Source organism: Equus quagga, chromosome 21 (genome assembly GCF_021613505.1).
Source record: "Equus quagga isolate Etosha38 chromosome 21, UCLA_HA_Equagga_1.0, whole genome shotgun sequence".
Lineage (NCBI taxonomy): Eukaryota > Metazoa > Chordata > Mammalia > Perissodactyla > Equidae > Equus > Equus quagga.
Genome location: NC_060287.1, coordinates 30,131,989 through 30,149,829, shown reverse-complemented (window position 1 = coordinate 30,149,829; position 17,841 = coordinate 30,131,989). Strand labels below are relative to the sequence as shown.

Below are 17,841 nucleotides of genomic sequence, written 5' to 3'. Positions count from 1 at the left end.
CCTCCTCATTCCGACATCCTTGTCACTCAAAAGTGCCCCCGCGCCCCACGCTCTCCACGTCCTTCCCGTTACTGTTACACAGCACTGAGGCGTCTACGAAGGTTCTTTCATCACTAGAACCTACGTTCAGGAGAGCAAGGACTTGGTCTGTCTTGGCTACAACTGCAGTCGCAAAGTCTGAAACAGTCTGTATTACGGAGCAGGCACTAGAAATGGCTGTCAAGGAAACGAACATAGCAATTAGGCCTCCCTAAGAGGGTCTCTTGCTTGCTTCCTCCCATTTTTTCTCGAGGAATCCTAGGTTTCCTCATATCTCTACTATGACTTGAAGCCACTTTTCATATACAACATAGCTTGCTATCAGGGTAGTGACTGTAACACAGGAGCAAAATTACAATATGAGTGTTTTTCTATTTATTTCATGTAGTGCCAGAATGCTGCTGTTAACACTGATACTGTAGTTTAAAAGAATTCAGAATTCATCTAATAGACGTGAAACTAAGTATTTCATGTATTTAAAAAATATCAAGTTCAAATATATATACAAATATAAATGTTAAACTTAGATTGTTCTAATTATTTGCTGATAAGATAAAAGTACTATCCAAAACATTTACACTAAACAATACTTTAAAAAATTCATCCTAGGAGCCGCCCAGTGGCTGAGTTCCCACACTCCGCTTCAGCAGCCCAGGGTTTCCTGGTTCAGATCCCAGGCACAGACCTACACACCGCTCATCAAGCCATGCTGTGGCGGCGTCCCACATACAAAATAGAGGAAGACTGGCACAGATGTTAGCTCAACAACACTCTTCCTCAAGCAAAAAGAGGAAATTGGCAATATGTTATCTCAGGGCCAATATTCCTCATAAAAAAAAATCATCCTAGACAAAATTAAATCCAATTTTTGATCTTAGTATTATTAATTACTGAAAGTACTCATGTTCAAGCTACAAAAGAAGACTTAGGGAAAACCCAACAGATAACTTCAAAGATTTGCAGGGCTACCGTGCAAAAGACAGATATGTTTTATTTTGGTTGGACCCTCAAAGTTAGTCAGGAATCAAAGGTAAAAACTACAGAGAAACAGAGCCTTGTGCATAAACAAGGACACATTTCTAAAAATTACAGCTATATGAAAGTGAAACGGGCTGCCCTGTGAAGCACTGGCCTTCCCATTGCTAGGAGAGCACAGACACAGGATGCCTATTCCATTAGTCTTTGCACTGGGCAGGAGGCTGGACTCGCTAACTTTTTCTAAAGCCCCTGCCAAGATTATACTATTCTGGCGCCACTCATCGTTCTGAAGGACACTCTGAAGGGAAAATGGCTTTTCAAAAGAAATCGACAGTTGCATGATGGTGAGGAATACCTTGACCACTAGTAAAACTTCGTGCTGCTGCCTGGATTTATGTGACGGCACCCGCTGTCTCACCCGCTCCTGCTTTTGCAATGATCCCCTGGAAGGGTCCCTGGGAAGCCCAAGTCCACATTTTGAAAAGTGCAGTTCTACACAGTCTACTGGGCAACGTCTCTACAACAAAGACAAGAGCAAAAAGATGGGAAAATAAAAGGAAAGACATCTCTACTTGCCCCCAAAATAACATCCCCATCCAGTAAGGTTATTCAAACTAAGAATTCATGGGAGTACCATACACAGCACCATTTGGCCAATGACCAATGTTTAATGTAATTAAACATATTGTCACTCCAGAAGAGAGGCTTGTCAACAAAATTATCTCCTAAATTAGAATCTCTGGGAAAATCAGTTTCAAGCCAGAGGCCCGTGGGTGCACCCAGCTATCACTACGACACCCTTACAGTTGACCAGGAAATAAACAGCACACAGAATTCACAACATTTAATGGCGTGTGGCATCTACCCACACCCTACTGTTCTCACTTTACAAAGAGTTGTGCAACTCCCAGGAGCAAGACGACGTAGGGAAGGCGAAGTCAGGTCAGGAAACCATCCAAATCTGTGAAAATCTAAGTGTAAAAGCCTTTCCCATTCTTTGCTGCATCCTGCTTTTGGGGTTTATCTCCTTAAAAGTTTTTCCTTGAAATTTACATTTTCAAATAGAGAGGACATCCCTGGCAATTCTGCATTGAGATTTTCACAGCAATTTGAAACAGAAAATGTGTGAGCAACTTTCAACAGCCGAACAGGCTTCAGGGAAGTTCTGTCAGTAGCAGACCTCGGAATAACAGCACAGATAACCATCCACCTCAAACGTGTGCAGCGCCAGCCCTGCCCAGGACATCTGCGGAGCCCGCCTCCGGAAACGGTCCCCCCAGAACTGCTCTATCAAATATTTTCATGACTCATGAGAAGCCCTTTTGCCCCACAATTGGTTGAATCAAGGGCTCCAGTCCTGTAGGTAATTAAGGGCTAAAAATTATTAAGCGCAGAAGCCATTTAAAAAATTCAATAAGGACAAGTCTAGAACACTAAAAAAGTAAAGATACACAAACACAGCTCGAACGTGACTATCCTTACCTACATGGACTATGTTATACTCTGTATAACTTGTAGGTAAGTGAGTAGGAGAGTTCACTTTTATGGGCTTTTTAAAAGTCAAAGATAGAAAATGCTTTTGACAACTTAACTGCTCTACTACTTTGCTCATGAATCCTATCCAATAACCCATTTATCACAAACACCGAATAACTACTGAACAAAGCTTTCAAAAGTGGGGGGGAGCACAAGAGAAGAGATGGGAACCAACACACATGAAGTGTACGAGGCAAGTGGCAAATACTGTAATGCAGTGAAAAACTGTTTCTTTTTACAAGCCACTGTTGTGTGCTCTGAAAACAAAAAAACAACTTAAATCTTTAACATAACATGAGATTAAATAGTGTAGATTCACAGTGTAGACGTATCAAGTGGTCATTTAACTATGAACACTCCGGAGCCCTGAGAGATGCTGAAGTGCGTATTAAATGAACAGCCCTCATGACTATGACATTTAATTTACACGATCACCTTTATGAGAAACAGTTATGGGGGGCCACCTAGAAATTTTTATTGGAGAACAAGTGTAAAGTAATTTTAACATCACAAATCAACTGTAAGAGTAGGGCTCTACATCTGTGTCTGGAAATGAGTGAGAGCAAACTGCACGACCGCACAAGCACGCCCAGCTCTGCGGGCAGCAGGAATCAGAGTGGACCTCACGAAACTGCCGTCGGGGGGCATCGACAACAGTCCGACACCGACCCTCTTTTAAGGCTCAACCTCGCATTCATCTGGAAACGTTCCTCTCAAGAGTCTTCCTCAAGACAAGCATTTCCAAGTTGCTCACTGTGAAATTCGCCTCCAAAAGGACAGCCACAGGGATGTGACACACAGAGTCCCAGCCCTTTAGAGTCTATGATGTAGTTATGAAGACAGTCACACGTAAGTAAGCAATAAGAGGGAGGTTGAAACACAATCAAGAGCAACACATAAAACAACAATGCTACAAGAGCCGAGAAGGAGCAATGACTGCTGACTGGGGGGCTGGAGAGGGCGGACTTCAGCCAGACCCTGAGGCTGAACGCCTCTGAGAGGCGGAGACGGTGCTCTCAGAGGGGGTCTGGACCGAGAGCAGGACAGAAGGCCAGGAAGCAGGTTCTGATGGAATTCTTATTTGGGGTATAATCAATGTGGGCACTGTGTCTGGTATAGGTAGAAGCCATTGCTTCTTTCCACTCATGGCAATTTTTTGCCTAGAATATTAACATTTCAGTTTCTTCAAACACTCAGCTACACTGTTGGGAAAAATATAAACTTCCTGGAGGACAATTTGGCAATATATATTAGTTTAAAATGTGTATACCTCCAATCCCTCAGCCACTTCTAGGAACTTACTCTGCAACAACTGCCACACCCACGCACAAGGATTTAGCTATGAAAACCTCACCGCAAAGTTATTAGGATAGTGAACAAAAGGGAATGCAGTTGTCCACTAATAGGAGACCGGTTCAACAAATTATTTTCATTGATTGAACAAGTATTATGCAACTATTAAAAAATGAGATGTTGGGGCCAGCCTGGTGGCCCAGTGGTTAAGTTTGCACACACTCCTTTGGAGGCCCGGGGCTTGCCAGTTCGGATCCTGGGCATGGACCTACACACCACTCATCAAGCCATACTTGTGGTAGCATCCCACATACAAGTTAGAAGAAGATCGGCACAGACGTTAGCTCAGGGCCAATCTTCCTTACCAAAACAAAACAAAAAACGGGATGTGGATCCTTATATACTGACATGAAAATATTTTAATAATAAAGGAAAAAATCAGCATGTAGGGTAAATACATTTTTTTCAAAACAAAAAAAGTACTTATACACACATACATGGAAAAAAGTCCAGAGGAACATACAGCAAAATTTTATTATTTTCCCCTAGGCAGTAATATGGGAGGGGTATTCTGTTTTCTTTTTTCCACACTTTGCTTTATTATCTGTGTTTTGGTTTTGTTTTTACAATGAACAATTAAAAGGTGTTTTACAAACTTCTTTTTGGACAATTCAATTTTGTTTCGTCTTAAGAAGAATTTCTTCCTCTAAGTCTATGCCAACTGCTATCTAAATATAGATGCCATCATGTGTGAAATCTGTGTTAAAAGCCCGAAGTCTATGCCTCAAAATTGAGAACTCATTCACTGACTCTCTATCCACACAGATCCACATATTTTAATGATATAACGGTCAGAGAGGGATAGATGGCCAGCTCTCGGTAGTTACTGAAAGAGCCTTGCAAGCTGTACTTCCAGCATCAGGAGCGGTTACAACTGGCTGCTCTGCCTCTTGTGAATCGGAGGGAAAACTGGAATCCAGAAGTCAGGAGCCCAGAGATCACTGGTCCTAGAATCAGAGGAGACCAGAGATGTGACGGGACACAGTCAAGTCTGGCCCTGAGAACACAGTGGCCAATAAAACCAAGGTGATGAGAAAAGTAAGAGGAACTTCCCCATTCTACACCACGCAGCCAGGACTGAGATTCTTGAGACCTGAGAATCTAACATGAAAATGTATTCTTCGGGGTATGTGATGAAAATAAAAAGAACCAAGGGAAGAATGGAGGAAAAAAATCAGAAGCGGAGGGGTCCAATGACAGCTGAGTTCAGCAGAGATTAATCTGTGTCAATAACAAAGTGCAAATAATAAAGCAGAGAGTCACGGTTCATAATGCATGGCTGAATTTGCAAATGTAAAGGCAGTAGGATGACCAGTAGAGTAACTTTGCCTGCAAAGTAGGCAGAATGCTGTTAAGTCATAAACCAGACTTGCATGAAGTGCAGTGGCTGTCCAACAGACATCTGCAGCCAGCCCACACTGAGACATCAATACCAGTACTGGTATCAAAAAGCTATAAGCAAATGTAAAGAACTAACCCACAGAGCAAGAAGGAAGTCACGGGAACATGAGATCCAACTTTGAATTTACCAGTTGTCAATTACTTATGTGCCTAGGTTAACAGTTAATCTGTGCGGTTTTGTAATACACATATGCAGTACAAACCATAATGCAGTTTTGTACCTTAATTAATCCACTTCTTCCCAAGGTCTCAAGTCAAAAGAATATCATTAAGATGTCATCTATAGCCAAATTTCGGGGCTCCCTTGCATATGACCAAGCATCCCTTTCATGATTTGAGTAAGTCAAAGGAAAATGGCAGAATCCCCAGGGCATTCTAGAGCATGTGGCATCATCCTGGGAGCTTTAAAAGGAGATGCCTGTGTCTCACCCTCAGATATTTCCATTCCACTGACCTGGGGACTCAAAAATCTTGGGGACCAGCATTTTTTAAAGCTGGACAAAGGTGAGAACCACATTCTAGTAGGAAGCTGGCTAGCTTCTCATCACCCCACAAAGATGAATGATTCTGGCTGAAATGCAGTTTATAAAGGACTTTCAGCAATGATCTTCTCCAATTCTAATTCAAAAAACATAAAAGCTCCACTTTCCTCACAGTAATAAAGGAGCCCTCCTTGAATGTGAAATGGAGAAATGACAATCCCAAGTGACGACTACTTGTGGTTAACACTACTTTGACAGCTGGAAACAATGCCAAAATTAAGGTACCCATGCTTGCTATTCTGCGGACATTCCAAAATCCACAATCTTTTTACTGGGAGATTTCCGTTTCTATCCTCCCCATCCCCCCTCCAGATGCACTTACAGATGAATAAAAGATGGGAACCAGGGAGACTGGCAGGAGTCCTGGTTACTATGGCAGCAAGCAAATGAAATGCCAAAGCTCAGGAAACTGATAGTGAGAGCAGGAATCAGGTAGACATCATCGAGCTACGCCGGTCTTGTTGATTGCTCTCCTTCATGCACAATTCAGTTCCCTGCCTTCGCCTTGTATTTCAGCCTCTATAGAGAGTAGAAGTGGGACAGCACAGGAATGACAGGGAGACCAGAGGAGGTAAGAATCAGCAAAGGATTTTGATACTAGAGACAACAGAGTTACAAGAAAATTCTGTTTAGATCCTGTGAATCTTCGAAGTGTCAGTAGATGGGCTTTAGCAAAAGTACTAGTTAGCTGACTGCTTTAAGAGAAATTTTTTTAAATGTGCCCTGATAGGATCAGAAACTTGGCCTTTGGTGAGAGAGACAGATTTGCATACCTTGCTAAATAACAGACCAAACATGTGTCCACCAACCAGGCCACTGCAGTAGTGCTTAACTTAAGTGATGGGAGGAAGGTACTTAAGGCATTGCACTACTCTGAAGAGCAGGGAAGGGAAAGGGTATAAAAAGCACAGAGGGATTAAAAGAAGAAAAACATTCTTCAAGATCCGGCTACTTCCTAGAAGTGTGCCTTCCCTCCATAATTCCACGTGTCTCTCTCTCATTCCACAGAGTCATCCCTTGGCATCTGAGGGGGGTTGGTTACAGGACCCCCGTGGATACCAAAATCCGCAGATGCTCAAGTCGCTTAGTCAGCCCCTTAGTTGGACGTGGAGCTCACAGATATGGAGGGCTGACGGTACATCTTGCAAGTGTAACCACTTACAAGCACATCTCCTTCCCTAACTAAGCCCCTTCAATTTGCTTCTTGCTCCTCTTTACTAGACGCTGGGGTTGCAAAGAACCTGGCACACAGGATGTGCTCCATAAATGTGTGATGACTACATAAGTCAAAGAACAAATGGAAACATGAGAGATGAAAGTTGCTAACTGTACTTAATTCAACTAGAAAGGAGGAAAGGATTAAACCAAGCCATAAAATTCAAGGAGAAATAAGATCTTTGCTGCAAAGAGGAAAACAGCACCATTTCTTTTTTTCTTTTTTTTTTTGAAATGAGAGATGCATAATAAAGCTCCTGTTAGTCAAAAAAAAAAAAAAAAGAGGCAGTCAAGCAACTAGGAATAAACACGCGAAAGATGGAAACGAAAACAAAGATACAGTCAGAGACTCACAAAGGTACCTCCAAACTTCTAAAGATTCTTGGGATGTAACCAAAAAACTTGGACGTTCTGCTATTAGAGTGTACAGGGAATATTACAAGACCCAGACCCTGAAGAGCTAAGAAAACTTGTGGAATCTGAGTCAGGCAGCCTCATGTAGAGATAACATGGTTTTACAGGGAATTTGCCATAAGGTAGGACAACGAAATCTCAAAAGAAAAGTTGGAAGGAGAGTAAAACCCAATGGAACGGCAGTCCTCATTTTATTTCTCATCCTTACAGTCTAACGTCGGCAGGGTCTACCCTGCAGTACTTGTTCAGTCTGGAGGCCACATAGAAAAGGGACAGCAATTGCCTCAAAGGTGTCCAGAAAAAAAAAAGACCAGGATGGTAAAGAGTTTGAAATTCGTGTCCTGTGCTGCACACATCAGAGAATGGAAGCGGTCTGATTTTGAGACTTAACAGAATACTTATCCTGAACAGTTATCTTCAAATACTTAAAGGGAAGAAAAGATAGCACTCCAGAGGCAGAACTTAGACTACTGAATGAACGTCAGAGGTAGGGGCTGGCCCAGTGGCACAGTGGTTAAGTTCACGTGCTCTGCTTCAGCTGCCCGGGGTTCGAGGGTTTGGATCCCAGGCACAGACCTACACAGTGCTCATCAAGCCATGCTGTGGTGGCGTCCCACACACAAAATAGAGGAAGACTGGCACAGATGTTAGCTCAGGGACAATCTTCCTCAAGCAAAAAGAGGAAGATTAGCAACAAACGCTAGCTCAGGACAAAAGCAAGTCAGAGGTGGATTTGAGGTCAATAAGAAAACCCTTTAAAATCAGAACTCTCTGAAAATGAAATGAACATTCTAGGAGGGGAGACTGGTATAGTTCTTGTGGGTGGTGGCTACACAGGTTTCTGCCTCAAAACTACAGTTGATTCTCATTACTTGTGGAATCTATGTATGCCAATTCACCTACCAGCTAAAATTTGCTTTTTAACCCCCAAATCAACATTCCCATCACTTTTAGTCATTTGCAGACAAGCACATGCACTGAGTGGTGGAAACTTCCAGTCACTCAATACACACATTCCCAGCTGAGGTCCAACGACGTCACTCTCTGCCTTCTTGTTTCAGCTCTCCTACCACAAACAAGTGTCCTTTCACACATAGTGTCATGTTCTTTGCATTTTTGTGTTCTTTGTTGGTGATTTCTCTGTTGAAAATGGCCCCTGAGTAGCGATGAAGTGCTGTCTAGTGTTCCTAAGTGCAAGAAGGAAGTGATGCACCTTACGAAGAAAAGACGTGTATTAGATAAGCTTCGTTCTGGCACGAGTTACAGTGCTGTTGGCCTTAAGCTCAATGTTTACAAATCAAAAACATATCCTAAATATGATGTCTTTAAACAGAAACACATATAAAACAAGGTTATGGACTGATCAGTCAACAAAAATGTGGTGACGAGCCAGAGGCTCACAAGAACCTGACCATGTACTTCCCCAAGGGGGAATGACTTAGGGGCCATGACTCAGTATTCACCCACTCAGTGTGAGACAACTTTACAGAGACAGAACTACCACAGCCATATCCACTACACTGTACATCTGCTCATGTTCCATGGACTGAGCACGGGTGTTAAATTTCACAATAGAAAGGTCTGGATGGCTGGGATGCATGCATTGTACAGCTTCTAAGGCCCCTTCAAAATGTGAACAATCACTAATTTTGCACTCAAAGAGATGAGCAGAATTTTAAAACTCCAACTGTGCTTCTGGTCATCAACACGTTCTTTTAGCGGAGAAATGGGCAAGAGACTCTGAAATTTCAACTTTCAAATGCTAAGTGAAGAGTGGATTCCAGGACTTCCTAGTAAGTTGGAAGATTCAACACAAGTATCTAATTATGCTGTCTCCTGAAAACATATGAGAACCACTGTAAAGGGATTTTTTTTTTAATGGACAACTCGGCAAGAATGAGGGAGAAAAGAGGGGAAAACATCAATAAAACGTTGGAAGCAAGCAAGCAGATGGAGAAAAGCAGCAATGGGGAAAACCAAGTCAACCATATTTAACACTGTAGAATTCCTCGAAAGATCTGGGAGTTGGCTCCATTGGGTAACTCTGAAAGTGGGGGTGAAATGGGAGACTAAAAAATGAAGAAAGTTGGCCCAAACTTTAAAAAGTGGTTGAAGCCCTAGATGCGTGTTTGGAGGTTTATTCCCAGGATTGGATAAAGCAGAGGGAAGTCTCTGGACTGGAGGACACAGGCACAGCTCTAAGTGAGAGTATCACACTAAAAGGGGATTGAGAAAAAAGTGCTCACTGAACGATGACACCCTTGTGCTCTTTCCCCACTTAGCTTCCAAAATAATGGTCCTTTCATCCTTCAATCAAAACTCTAAGAATCTTCTTTGGGGAATGTGACCCGCTCTAAAGATACTGCAGGAGTCATCCAACAAAGAGGCAGGCCGTGAAGGCCAGAAAATGAAGTCGAAAAGCTCCACCCATACGTTCAGAGAATTTTTAGTCCACCCTATTAAATAAGCAGACGACCAACACCAGCACACATTTGCAAAACGCCTTTAACATGAGGCCAATACAAAAAGAAAAACTAGAGCGAACAAACAATGCACGAGAAGAAAACTTCAGCATCTTCACAGATGAGAAGATACAGCATCCACGAACCAAGAACAAGAGGCTATAAAGAAGATTTGAGGAACAAAGCAGCACTTAAAAATTAAAAACCTGGGAGAGATTTAAAAGAAATTCTCTTTCAACAGAAGGGGTGGAAGACAAGGTTTAGAAATACCCCTATAAAGAGCAAAAAGAGAGATGAAAATTAAAAGACAAAAGACTCTATGAAACCAACCGGACCAGTCCAGAAGGTCTGAGAGCTGACCAAAAAGGGGTTCCAAAAAGGAGAAAACAGCAGAACTGTTTCATTATCCCAGAACTGACGGACACTGAGTTGCCAAACTGGAAGAGCCCACTGAGGGCCAGTACAATGAAAGAAAAGCTTTCATCAAGGTGCCTAATTGTGCAATTTCAGAACACAGGGGCTAGAAAAAAATGGTCTTATGCTCACAAATTTCCGAAGGAAAATACTTTCCAACCTAGAATTCTATATTCAGCCAAACTTTCCAACAAATATAAGAATAAAGACATTTTTAGACATGCAAAAACTTTTAATTCTAAGGAACTGTAGGATTGAAAAAAATACGTAAATGCGTCATTATCAGATTTCTTGCTGTTGTAGAAGGGAGATGCAAACATAGAATGGAAGAAGGCTAAAAAGAAACTTCTGGTGCTGGTTGAGAATCGGAGGCATCAAGAGATGTGTACATGAATTTCCCAGCCCTGTACACTGAGAAGGACCCATAAGCGATGACGGTGTTCACTCCCCTAAGAATGAGCACACCAGTCCTGGGTCCTAAACACCATTCTCTAGCGAATGCCTGACACCCTGACTGGGGCAGGGAAGGACAAGACAAGCCCAAAACACCTTGTGCTGGAAATAAGAAAGCACTCAAAAAATGACAGAAACATGTCACAAAGGACACAAAAATTAGCCTAAAGGATATCCCGCTAGCTAAATCTGGAAACATTTGAGCAAAATAATGACAGTAAAAATAATCCATGAGTTCAAACTGATAAATAAATGTGGAAAAGTGGAAGCTCTTGATTTCAGTATAGCCAAAAAAAGTTAGAAAAATTGTTTTACATCATCATCATAACGTAGGCAAGAATTATCAACGGATGCTAAAACTAGGGGTTCAAGTTTGATGAGGAATAAGTTATTTACACAGTCTCCGACTATCTTCCCATAAATTACTTTATTACCAAAGGGAAAACCAGTAACTAGACAATGCAGAAACCTGGTTACACCACCTTAACCAAGTACGAAAGTTAACGTCAACAATAATGGGAGAACACATCACACGCCTCCAAATGGGAAGCTTTGAGGACATATTCTGGCTTATGTTGTACTCTTCCCACAAACACACAGTGTGAATCTAATGAGGAAACAGATAAATCCAAATTGAGGAGGGGCCTTCACAAAATGACTGCCTTTTAAACTTCAAAAATGTGAATACCGTGAAAGATGAAGAAAAGCTGAGGAACTGTTCCAGATTAAAGGAGACAGACATAAAAGCTAAATGTGATGGACTGGCTTCTGAACTTAAAAGAAAAGTTCCTATAAAAGGACACTATTGGAACAGCAATATTTGAATTAAAAACCTAGATTAAAATATTGTATCACTGTTATTTTCCAGATTATGATAATTACTTTGTGAGTATACGAGCGAGTGTCCTTAGGAAACATATCCCTAAGTACTTAGGGGGTAGAAGGGAATGATGTCTGCTCGAATGGTTCAGAAAAGCACGTATGATTGGGGAGAATGACAAAACAAATGTGGCAAAATGTTAACTACTAGTGAATCTGGATGACGATGATGCCTGGGTTCTTCATACTATTCTTACAACTCTCCTATAATTTGAAATTATTTCAAAATTACAAGTGAAAAAACTAAGACTATTTTGATTTACTCAATGGCTGACTGACATATAACTCAATTCTCAGTCGATACCTTGAGTCCATGCTTACCAAGGTAAAGAAAAGAAGTCACTGATGGGGGAAACTCATTGGATCCATTCAGGAGCCAAGGGAAAAGGACCCGGGGTGTAACCTCTTCAAATCTGAGACACAGATCACTGTATATTTTTGAGGGTAGACGTGTTCATACTGAAAAAACTCAGTCACAGAAATGTAAATTTTTCATTTTATTCAAAGTTGGTACAGAAGTGCTAACATTTCCATAAAATAATTACTATACTTCAGTTACAGGACAAAATACCACAGAAAAGAATATACTTCGCAAGAAATGTAGTTCATCTTAAGTTTCCAAATACTTCTGAAGGCTAATGCAGCAGCTGGCAAAATAACACACAGTACACAAAGAACAGTGTATTGTACAGAGTCAGTAATGAAAACTGACAGCTCTTTAGCAGATCTGCTTCCTTTTTTTTTCATTTTTTAAACAATAACACTTTTAAAAACACATTAAACCAAGATCATACATGTCTACAATTTTAAAAATCAGATTGTATACAGTAGGTTAGAATTGTCAAGTTAGAATTGTCGTGTATGGTTAACAATCCTAAATCTACAATTTCAATTGTATTCCTTTCAATATGGAAGTAACCTGGTTTATACCAAATTCTACTTTCTGCTTGCAACTAAAACATTGTACAATGAGACAGACTCAATGAGTTAAACCTTAAAAAAAAAAAAAAAAGCTATGGACAATGAAGGGTACACTGGAAATCAGTTTACAATTCAAAAAACACCAATAACTCAACAATTTCATTTATAATCACATTTGGTCTACAATGCATAACTGACGAAATGATACATGTACACAATACACACCCCCAGTGCACAGACTGGTCTCTTACAGAAAATCTGAACAAAGCATAAAAGGCAGCACACTGGGAAAACATTTTTCAATGGAGACATCTTTTAAAAATGCATTAATACTTACATATCAAAATTACTAGATAAAAGCAGCAGTATTCTGCTGACATTTGGCTTAAAAATAAAGAAATGAATGAAGCAATTTCACAGGATATTAGAAAAGGAATTGGTTTTCTTCTTGAAGAAGACTACTAACTTTTGCACAGCAACTATTTTTGATATCCACCTTATCAAAAAAAAAGCACTGAGAAGCGTAACATAGTTCATAGGTGACTGCCAACACAGGTCTGCGCAACAGAAAACAGATGTCCAAGCAAAGAATGGATGAACCCCTGCTCTATTTCTGCACTCTGCTGGCAATCTATAAACCGAAGCAATATGGGTGGGAGAAAGCAGGGGAACAGATTCCATACCATCATCTGACACTCATGTAATATGTCATTATTAAAAAAAATAAAGCTTTTGCATTTTAGCAACCCCTCAGAAAAGTCCATGAGCAAGACTTGTTGATCTGTTTGCCACTCAAAAGTTAGAGATCTCACAGTGAAATTAGAAAATTCTAATTATACATATTTACACCGCTAGAACTTTCACCTAGACTAATTAAAGCAATTTCCCATGGAATTATAAATGAAAGGATATCCCACCAAAGGAATCTTCAAAAGCATTCTTTAAGTACTTACAAGCTATCTTAAATTTAAAAACAACATTTAAAGGTACGGAACACATACTACAGTCATGCACTGCAGAACGACATTTCTGCCAACCACGGACCACATGTCCAACGGTGGCTCACAAGCTTAGTACCAGAGCCTAGTGTGCAGAGGCCATCCCATCTAGGTCTGTGTAAGCACTCTGCGATGTTCACGCGAGGACGTGCTTCTCAGCGCATATCCCCGTCATTCAGCGATGCATGACTGTATCCAGGACCAACAGGTTCTAACTGCTCTGCCTTATCACACATTGCTAAGCCAAAGATGTTCCTCAAATCGCTCCTTTTTCCTACACTTCTGGCACTCCTCTCCCCTCACCCCCTCAAAGCCTGTGGTTTTACATTCTAAAATAATGCTGCAGGCTCACACCCAGCTACTTTTTGCTAGAGGGGGAAATCTCTCCCTCAGAGTGTCCAGTTACCTCTTCTAAAATACGCCACGTTACTCTACACCAGCTTTAATCTTCATTCCACGTATTACGAGAGCTGACCAGGTCTTTCCCTCAGAAGATAAATATACAAAATGGAGGTGTGTGGAAACAAAGGTAGTCACTTCTCTCCTGTTCTGAGAGTTGTATCTTTTAACATAGGGGCAAAATCCAGGACAAACACGTATCGGACTATTCAGATGAAGAAAGTGAGGGGTGACACAAGGGCAATGCCAAGTGGAAGAAAGCACATGATCTTCTTTCACACACACAGTCACGGACTTCATCTAATCTATTCTTGAAGCGGGTAATGGAACAAGCAAGGATTCTAATGAATCCTTTAGACTCTTATGACAGCTGTGCAAAGCAAAGCAGTTCACTTGGTAGATTTGTCTCAGAATCAGTTTGATGCCCAGAACAGATCAAATTCTGCTCTTTTAAAATGAAGTGCAGTCAAGCATAAGAAAAAAGAAAGATAACTTCATCTCTTACATACAAACCTACACAAAGATTAAAGACAAGGAGTATTTGCCCTGGAGAGTGTGAAATTTCTCCCTGTTTTTAGGGTACTATATTCATGGGAAGTAAAATTTAAGATTAAAAAAAAAAAACAACTCCAATGGCTCTACAGCTTAAAGCAGAAGTCTGTCAAACTTCCACACCCCCAGAAGTCTGTCCCCGTTCCTTCAGTTCCAGATCACAGGAAGAGCCCACAGACCCCATCTGAGCCAGTGACCCCCAAATTTAACCGCAGCATTCTTGACATTTGTATTCTCTCCCTCCACCAAAGGAGCACAACTTACTCAGATTACTACACTGAATCGCTTACCACTTAAGATCCATAACTTGAACACCTCACCATCTAGGGCTTTTGTGGTCCTCATCCTAACAGCTACCGAGCCAAACACCCGGTGGGCTTTAGGACTGGCACTTGTGGGCTACTGAGAGTACCATTAGTCTTGTGCTTTCTACATGTGGAGATACACACACGTGTGAACAGGATTTTGTGCTTTCTATGGACCTTTACTTTAAGCTCTTTCCCTACCATGGAATGTGAACTGCTGTCACATACTTGTTCTTAGATATGCCTACGAAATGTACACTGGAAAAACCATAAAGTTAAATATACTCACAGAATTAATAAGTAACCTTATATTTTTAATTAAGGATATAAAAGAAACAAATACAGATGAATAAATAACATTTAAGCTGCAACATGAATTAGAGCTACTCACTTTCCTGGAACCTAAATAAAGGCTGCATATAAAGTATGTAAATATAAATGTATTTTCTCTATTTCTTCACTAGTTGTAACAAACTTTAAAAAGAGGAATTGTAACAAATTAGAATTCTCAATCAAGAAAGGGAAAGGTATAAACTAGCAGAGTCAATATTGGCAACCAGAAGGCACTAATCAAAACACATAAACCTCAGGAGCTGATTATATTATGGAATACCCTATACATTAGCCTTTGCCAATTTGAGATTTCAATAATAGCCTAATTTCAGTTTCCAACTATTACAACAAAAAGTAAGTTACTAAGGAATACTTTACTTATGGGAGTCTGGGTATCCCGATAAACTGAAAAATGATCTAGACCGGTTTGTCTAGAGGCAATAAAAAAGGTAAACACTCCTTATTCAGGAATACTAGGGTACAAGGTGAATTTACCAAGTTAAATCTAAGTCTCCACTAAGGCTGTGGTTATCTACTGTCAACTTGTGCTGTTGCCGAAATCACTGCAATAGGTATTTCCCTCACTGACAGAGTTCACTGCAGCTTACAGTGTCTTGACCTGCAGGTGGGGCTTCATCGCCATGGGCAACAATCACTGCATAGTGCTTTTTTTCCAAGGAGAGCAAAGCCACGGCTCCTGCACTGAGGAGAATCTGAGACCACTGTGCTTTGTCTTGACTTGCTCTTCAGCTGCTTGTTCATTCTAGAATCCCTCTCTTCAAACATGCCATCCATCCAGGTAAGCAAATCAGACTTAAAAGTTGTTACGTAAAGGAAGGGTACTGGTTTAAGCCTACAGCCTCAGGTAACGGTCCTCTCCTAAGAAGCAAAGGATGTGATCAGTAATGATACAGAAACAGCAAACCTTTTTTGTCTATTTCTGAGTAAAAGACTACATGCCAATGGTTACGGCTGTTAGGTACCAGATAAACGGGCTGCTTAACCCAAAACAAAAAACTAAATCCTATCTTTTATGAAGGATTTGAGATGGAAACAAAAACATAAATTACATCAATTCTCACAACATTCCTTTAAAGGTGAATCAGTAGTTTCAAGGCTTACTCCCAGCACTGGAGAGAGAAGTTTGGGGGAAAAAAACATTTCTGAGACTATGGGAATAACGGTGCGGGACTCAGCGCTGGCAAAGCCTACTAATTATTTTGAACCTTAGCTAAATTCTGCTGTATAAGTCAAACCAGCTGAAGACCTCATCTTCCAACAGAGGGGAGGGGCGGACAAAAAGCACACCAAATTAAGAGAATTAATGGAGAAAACGGGGTTTGCAGCCCTGAGGTAAGTCAACCAAGTCCAACCACGTGTAGTAATCCAAAGACGACTTCTTACGTGATCCAGCTTCACACCTAACCAGTACAAAAGGGTTTCTCTATATGCCAACTGACCAGTTCCAATGTCTTCCTTTAACTACTGCACGAACAGGGCTTTTTGGCATTAAAACAAACTCCATTTCTCTGCACTGTCCTACCACCATTTTAAAGAAACCTGCATGAATTTTAACTACTGCTGCCTCCCTAATTTTTGAGAAAATACTGATTATTATTAATGAACGCACAGGCTGAGAAAGTTATTCTTGACAATTAAGTTTAAGCTAATAGAAATTTAGTATATTTTAAGATAACTGTATTTAATTGTGTGGATCCAAGTCTTCAAAACTGGAGCAAAGCAGCACTTTTGCCACGAATGGCAGTAAGCCTGAAAGGGAATTAAGCTGACAAAAGGTCAAAACAGGAATTTCCTAAGTGCTGAAAGAATTGGTGAAGAGTTAAAGCAATGAGAGGAAAGACAAATAAAGGGGAAGACCAGTCTCTCTGAGCGGTAGGTGGGTCTACACACAAATAGGAACACAGCCTACCTGTGAAGGCTACTGAGGCTAACGTCAACGCTGAAATGACTTAAGCAATTTAACGCCTGGCTAATCAGGAATCTGACAAATCCTCAAGCTTAAAAGTATTTTTTCTACTAAAGTATCACTATCAAATATCATTCATTTAATCTCAAATATGTTAATAAACTCCTATTTCACAATAATTGACATGAAACCAGGGTTTAACAGGCTGGATCTCATTCATTGGTACCTAATCTATGTGGGGAGGGATGTACACCAGCTGACAGCCAAGATGCCTCAAGTTCTAGAATTCAATGAACATGATTCTCTGTCTGCACATCTTAAGCTAATGTGTGTCCTTCACTAACTTAAGTCTGTGCCACCCAGGTACTCCCCAGCATTTTAATAGTTGTTCTAACTTCTTAGGAAAACCTTGGCCTGGCAAGTCTCTGTAGTCACATAATTTAACAGAAACGGTCTTTACACATCTCTCAACCCAAACCTGGAGAACAGTGAGGTGTCACTACGAGATACCCATGTGCTCCTTTCCAGCCATTATACCTCAGGTGAAAATGACACAGGAAAAGTATAAGGAAAGCAAGTAAGTATAAGGAAAGCAAGTAAGCTGTATACTGTCAAGTGCCAACACTGACGGGTCTAACCTTTTAACGGCTAATACAGCCAGTTTATAGTGCAGTAAAGAACGAGAAGAACCCACAGACTACATTAAACGCTATTCAAAGA

General features: G+C 40.8%; 1 protein-coding gene across 1 annotated transcript in view; it reads right to left on the bottom strand.

The window, feature by feature from the left end:
• Positions 1-17,841, bottom strand: part of MRPS6 (mitochondrial ribosomal protein S6) — a 70,620-nt gene that overhangs the window by 23,172 nt on the left and 29,607 nt on the right. The gene's annotated exons all lie outside the window — the stretch shown is intronic.